Here is a 7,668-nt window from a genome sequence, read left to right on the forward strand (position 1 = left end):
CACCTGTGGAGGTGGTAGACAAGCGAGTTAATAGATACCAATGTTGGCCCCTTGAAGCTGTGCTGGAAGAGACTGTACAAGCCGCCAACACCCGGCATGGCCACATGCACTCCAAGCGGGGTGTCTAAGTGAGCAGACGAACCAGGCAGACGAGGTAGAACTTAGAATTTAACGAAAAGATGCCATTTAAAATGACTTGGACACATGGGCTGTGATAGGAGTAGGGTCTTTGGGTCATCGGGGTCAGGGTTGGAAACAGAAAAACCTCATTTCCATCAATCTTTAACCTAATGTGTGAGGAAACTGGAGAGGTGACTTTTTTTTTAACTTTCATAAAGTCTCCATAAATCAGGTTCAGACTGACTTGTAAATTTCCAGGCAATCCACATGTCACTCTCCACCCTCACTCCTCCCCAGCCACTCAAGGACAGCCTGCCGCATTCTTCAGATTACTAACCCGGCATGAAAAGCCACCATTGTCTTGGCAAGGCATTCACGCCACCCAGACTGCCCGAGTCTCCCACAGAATCGCCCATTTCAGGCCACAGGGGGCTCCCAGCCAGCGGGGAGGTAAGTGCACCAGAGCCTGGGGGCAGGGCGGGTGGGGGAAGGTCACCAATTTATCTCAGCGGGGTGCTAGCTGGGAGCATGCTGAAGGCTACTTAAATGTTAACATTTCCAAGGGGAAAGTACAAACACCCAGCTTTCAAGCCATCAAATTTTTCTTTTAAGAGATAACCACTTCTGACTCAGAGGACAAATATTAAAAATAAAAATACCCAATCCAAACAAAAACCAGACCAGCTCTCCACCATCCCTACGCGCTTGGTGGTCTCCAGGTGAAAGCAGAGCGGTGTGTGTGTGTGTGTGTGTGTGTGTGTGTACAGCCCGCCGTACGTTTTCATTTTTTTAAAAAAAGTTTCTTTCCCCCCACCTTTCAAAGGTTAGCTAAGTTATAGAAATTCATCTGACCAAAGCAAATCCCATTTATAAGTGATGAAACATGGTCTTATGAAAGATAAATAGAAGGGATATTTCATTAGAGTGAAGAAGAAGAAGAAAGAAACCTCACCTCACACTGAATTCAGCAAGGAGAAAGTTGTTTTCAAGAATTTAAACCATGAGGCTTAAGTAAGGGCACTATTGCATGTTTTAGAAGTTACTTGTTCCTCCTTTTGTGTTCCTCTCCTCCCTGCGCCCCGCCTCCCCCCCCCACACACACACACACACAATCCCAGGAGAATGTTACCCAGAAAGTGATGTTCTTTATTTGCATTCAAAGTTAAACCTCGGGTTGTGAAAGCCAGAGTCTGAGCCTAAAACAGGCGTTGCCAAGGCCTGGATTTTGACTTTCCCTCCTGCCAAGGCTTCTGCAGTCAGAAACCACGTCTCTCACTCACTGGCCTCTCGGCTCACGGGGTGACTCACAGAGATGGGTCAGAGCTGCAGGCCGCAGCCCCTCCAGCAGCCATGCGCTCACCACCCCCAGAGGAACCGCTTTCCAGTTAGTTACAAACCCTCAGGTGCACCTTTCTGGCTGACCAGGACCAAGTGTCCTTCTCATTCCTTCTCCACGATGAATCTTCCCCCAATGAATTCCTATGGGACAGGGCTCAGAAGTTGAACAAAATGAACAAAAAGTTTAAACAAAAAGCTTCCCACCATCAGCAGGTTTATTAGCCCAGGGGAGCAACTTGGGCTCTCCGCAGCCAGCTGGAAAACTGCAAAGGTAGAGGGAAGACCCTGCAGCGGGCGTGACACCCCCTCCAAAGGGATTTTGAAACTCAAAGGTCCCTTCCTTTGTCTATGTAGACAGAGCACACATACATGGAGGCGAGACAAGGTTCTAGTCCAACAGCAGTGACTGGACAGCCAAAGCTCAACGAAGTCTGGGTTATTCTTTTTACTCTCAATTCACATCCTTGTCCAGATAACATTCTGCCTTCCCTCCATGTCTTTGCCTCTCGAGACCACCTGAGCAAGAAAAGAAACCTCACCGACTCACCCAAGCAAAGAAAAACCAAGCAACCTTGGATCTGATATAATTTTCAAATGCGTTAGTTGTGATCATGGCCTCCACAATGGTTTCAGATCTGTTTGCCCACCTTCTCCCTCTCCCCCCACCTGAAGCTCTCTGCTTTCTTGCCTTGCCCTTCTTTGCTATTTCAGCCAGAGCTATGAACTCCGGATTGGAAATTTTGGGCCAGGTGTGAGGTATTTAGATTAACCTTGGCAGAGAGAGCAAAGACCAATTTAAGAAAAATATAAGTTGGCAGAAGTCATTGCAGTAGATGTTTCCCCAGGAACAGGATTAACAAAGAAAAGAAAAAGACGTTACATCCAGCATAATTCAAAGACATGAGAAAACACATGGATTGTATAAAAAAAGAGTAAGCTCCAAGTTGGCTCAACGCATTAAGCATGAAGGAGGCAGCAATAAAAATGTGAGGCAATATATATACAGCAATTTCCTTCCCTTTCTCTGTAACGCCCTCTCCCCACTCCCAAAACACATACAAAATGCATACATGCCTCCCACAAACTTTCGTGGGTATTTTTCTTGGGACTTTGTTTTTACTCACCACCGACAGCCTCACAGTTCCTCCACGCCCACAATTCGAGTCTGCGCACCAGCAACAGGGCCCAGTTTCACACTGGTCCTTTCGGTCCCTCCGACAGTCCCACCTCCAAGGTCTCCCTCCTCTGAGCCCTCCTCACACATCACCATCTCTCTCTGTGTTCCACTGTCTCACTCCCTGATTCCTACTGAGCCTACCTCCCCCTTCCACCTAAGCCCCTTCCTACGTTTTTTTACCCATCACAGCCGTGGGCAAACTATGGCCCGCGGGCTGGCCCGTTTGAAATGAATAAAACTAAAAAAAAAAAAAAAAAAAAAAAAAAAAAAAAAAAACAAAACACTCACCATAAAGTCCCTGATCTGGGGAATCCCCAGGCTCTCCGTTGTCCTCCAAGAGCAGCGGGGGATCTTCCTGGAAAAAGCTATTCAGTACAAATGCCTGCGATGTGCCCGGGAGCCCTCTTCCTGCAGCATTTCCCAGGGTATTCAAAACCCATCATTCACTCCTTCTGTGTGTCACAATTCTCTTGCAGTTCATTATCTCTGATGCCAAAACCCACACCTTCTTTCTCCATCAGTCCACCTAACAAGGTGCCTGTCCTGCTGATTTTATCTCCGCAACAATTTCTCAGTTCGGTTCCTATTATCAATGCCCCACCTCGTTCCCCGGTGGCCTCTCTGCTCAGCCATTTCAACCGACTCCAACTGGCTCCCCCAATTCCCAGCCCCCACTTTCCAGTCATTCAATCCTGCAGTCATTTCAACTCTGTGAAGAAGCCCCCTGGTCCCCTTAGGGGCAATTAACTGAATTCACACCCCGCCCCTCAGCCTGGCACAAATCCATCTACAGCAAAGCCTCAACTTGCTTTTCAGCCTCATCCTTCATTAGCCCACCGTTCTTTGGCCAAACTGGAAAGACACACCATTTTCACACCTCTACACTTTTCATCGATTCCCATCCGCCTCTTGTGGCTTTCACCATTCTAGCCATCTCTCTAGGCTCTTCTCAAACTCCTGGTCCTCCAAGAAGCCTTGATGGCCAGCCACCCTCCTCCCCTGCAGCCTGTTGGTCACCACCAGTGGCGACTCACCGGCCTCAGATAGTTTACTTCTGTACCTGTCTATCTCGGAAGCTTCCAGAGGAGGCTTGTTGTTAGTTTTGTATTACTACAGAGTTCGTGAAGTGCCTCCCAGGATATAGGAGCTAAAGAAACATTTGTGCAAAGAATAAAAAGAAAGAAAAAGTAAAACAACCAGCAGGATCTAGCATGTCAATTCTCTACTCTGGTCTGCATTGCCAGGGTGGTCCAGGGCTCACCTCTCTTAGTCTGTCCTTTTCCTTCAAAAAGATCCTTTAACTTGATGGTATCTAAACAAATGGTCTAACTCAAACGCAATCTGATTTCTTCTGCTAGCTGGATACATTTTGGGAAACAATGACAAGCTTGGTCTGACACTTCCATAAGAATGATCTCCCCAAATAGGTAGCTCCAGGCACTTCCAATCACGGTACTGCCACCATCAGGGTTGGCCACATATTGTCGTACTTAATGGGGAAAGGTCTGGGGATCAAGGTTGTGAGCCCAGTGCTGTCTGACATCTCCTGACCCACACACCCGCCCACCCCAACATTTTTATGTGCAGGGATTTGAACCGCATGCTTCTTTCCCAAGACTTAAAGTGAATTCCACCACGTCCTCCTTTCAAAGTCTTATTGGGTCTGGTGAGAAATGATGACAGGATCAGGGTCTGCCATTATTTATTTTTTAATTCCATTTCCTAAGTCGATCTCACCTTTCCCTCCTCACATAGTCCAAGAGGAAGTGGTGACCCCTATTCTGAAAGTGGTGTTTTATTATTATTTATTTGCTTCTTTATTTACACAGTTCCCACAGAAAAAGACCATACTGAAGCTCTGCCGTATTTTTAAGTGAAGGAAACATACTTTTGCTTTATCCTTTTGGTAAACCACACAGCAACCGACAGAGGAAAGGACATTTTTGACTCTTGGAGATGACACTGAACAATGTGGCATACTGATGAGTTTGCAGAATGAATAGCACTACCTTAAATATTAAGATGATGATGATGTATGCTATGGATGTATTAATGGATATCGTTAACACTACAACATTCGTCTAAAGCAGTGGTTCTCAACCTTCCTAATGCCGCGACCTTTTAATACAGTTCCTCATGTTGTGGTGACCCCCAACCATAAAATTATTTTCGTTGCTACTTCATAACTGGAATTTTGCTACTCTTATGAATCATCATGTAAATATCTGATATGCAGGATGTATTTTCATTGTTACAAATTGAACATAATTAAAGCATAGTGATTTATCACAAAAACAATATGTAATTATATATGTGTTTTCTGATGTCTTAGGCGACCCCTGTGAAAGGATCGTTTGACCCCCAAAGGGGTCGCGACCCACAGTTTGAGAACCGCTGCTCTAAAGGAACAGGAAGGAACTGGGTAAGAACAGGAAAGTGGCTGGTTTGGTGCGCATGGTCCTCTGTGTCGGAACTTCAGAGCTGTGCAGCGCTACGACCAGCTGATATTTGCAAAGTGCTTCACTTTCCAACACAATCTCATTGAATCCCCGTGAAGAGCCACGGAACAAGCAGAGCGGGTGTGCTTATCCCCATTCAACAGACGGCAGGACTGAGTCCCCACTTACTTGTTAAAGGGTACACTGGGGCGGGGGGCGAGTCAGCCAGCAGCCAGGAGTCCTGGGTCCTGGTCCCGTCACCTGCCACCAGACTGCTCTGCCCCCGAAAGGCGCACCTTCCTGAAGAGAGAAAAAGAAGGCAGGGAGTGTGCCCAGGCCCCCCAGGCCGCTGTGGGGGAGCGGGCGAGAACCAGCCTGGGACTCCCCAGCCAGCAGGCAGTCTCTGCTCACCAAAAGGGAATAAATTACACAAAAACTAAACAGTTCTGAGGGAGCATCAATCATGCAAGGCCAAGGGCATTATACACTTGCAATAGCCCGTGTAAGTATTTCAACTGTGAGAAAAGCGGGGTGCCTGAGCCGGCCACAATGCTACTTGGCGATTAAGAAAATAATACGGGCCTGTGAGTATGCTTACTGCTGCATTCCACTCCAATTTACCAAAAAGTGAACTTGACAGATTTAGTGGTTTTATAAATTATACATGTAATATGCACAATGATATGTATTAAGATTATCCAATTTTGTGATGATCTACAATTGTGATATGTACTTATATGCAATATATAATTATGTATGATAAACCAATTTAGTGATTATATGTAAATTTGGTGCTATATAATTTATATCATTACTAGTTATATGTTATATACATACATCCTGTTGGGCAGATTAAAAAATGTGCAAAAAGGGAAAAATACAATGGGCATTGTACAGTCCAATGCAAAGCTTTTCTCCTTTGTCAGTTGTCCAGTCTCTCTTTTCAGCATCAGTGACATCAGTTTGCCCTGGTATCCTGCACTCTGCCTGGCCCCCCATGAATCAGCTTCTGCCACCCCCACCCTCCAAACCCTAACACTTGTGGACACACACAAACACACGCGCACACACACATGCCACATACAATCTCATGCTCTTGCTATTCCTTCTAGAATACCCTTCCCACCTTTATTTGCCCACCTAAACACCACGTATACTGTGCAACTCAAGCTTTCTCTCTAACTCTCCATTAGAATGATGAGCATGTGCTTTCCATACCTCTACTGACACTGTGCCATGTTCCACTCGTGTTACCTGTTCGCCTCCTCACCCAATTAACCAGAATGCCGTTGGTTAAGGTTTTCGCTGCTGGTCCCCAGTGACAGAGTCGATGATTAGTTGAGAGCACCAGAACACGGGCTCATTAGCAGTGTAACTCACAGGAGCATCAACCACTTAGCTAGGCTGGTTGACGTATCTAAGAACACTATCCAGTAACCCTCCTCTCTGTCATCTCTCCACCTTTGCAAAATCCCCTCCCCACATTTATTTTTCCTTACGTTTTCGTCATAAGTGATGCCACTCCTCCTCACCCTGGTAGGATACTCTCAGTCCCACAGTCTGATAATCTATGACAACCATAGGACTTTTTCCTTTAAAACTTGGAATGATGTAAGATGTCTTCAAAAGTGATGTGGTGAATAAAATCTGTTTTTGCTTATGAAATGGGAAGTCAAGCATTTGATTTGTCAGGTTCAATGTTTTCCTTAAAAATACTTAATAAGCTATTTCTGATACAGTTAATAAAATTGCATAGATTCAAGTTGTGACTTATTTGAGAATTAATACATTCAACAAGTATTTTTTAAAAGACAAATGAAATGCAAATTGCACAATATCTGATAAACTTCTTCAAAGGTTCTTAATTATCTTCTCTCCTTCCTCTGTTCCAAATACACTTTTCCAAACACATTGTACAGGGTGGACATTTTTCAAATAAATGTTTACACTTTTCTCCCTCTCCCGCCACTCTGACCCCACCGCTGCCATCCCTGCCAAGCCTGGTAAGTTGTGTGCCAGCATCTGGCCACCGTCTCCAGGGCTCGGAAAGGCATCATCACCATTGCACCCACTCATGTCTGCTGAGCTTGGCTGCTCTGCCACCTCCCTACACCACCCTATGTGCTTCTGAGACCTGGCTCCCACCAAGGGCACTGCCACCACCCCTGCGGGCGGGCACATGGCTTTCACCAGTGCCAGAAGTGGCAGTCTCCACTGTGCTGAGTGGGGAGCACTGCCCTTCCCACACAGTGTGCCTTTGCCCCAGTGTCTCCCAGAGTTTTGACTCCCCATCTTCTCTGTCCTCTGGACGTAGACATACTGTCATGGAGGAACTGGCTGAGAGAGCCAACCCATCAAGGACCAGGCTTCTTACTGGGCACACCTGTCCGGCCTCATTGTGTCCTTAGGATAACTTCTTCCCAAGAAGGTGTCCCATGCCCCATGCACACAGGCTTCTGCGAATGTGCCCTTAGAGGTATTTGAAACAGGAATCTAGCTGAGGCTCAGACCAGGGCAAAGGATGCTACCCACATTATTTGGCTAAAATTTTGTCTGAGTGTGAAATGAATGTGAACATTCAGTTAGACTTTGTTC

The sequence above is a fragment of the Myotis davidii genome, unplaced genomic scaffold, assembly GCF_000327345.1.
Source record: "Myotis davidii unplaced genomic scaffold, ASM32734v1 scaffold496, whole genome shotgun sequence".
Classification (NCBI taxonomy): domain Eukaryota; kingdom Metazoa; phylum Chordata; class Mammalia; order Chiroptera; family Vespertilionidae; genus Myotis; species Myotis davidii.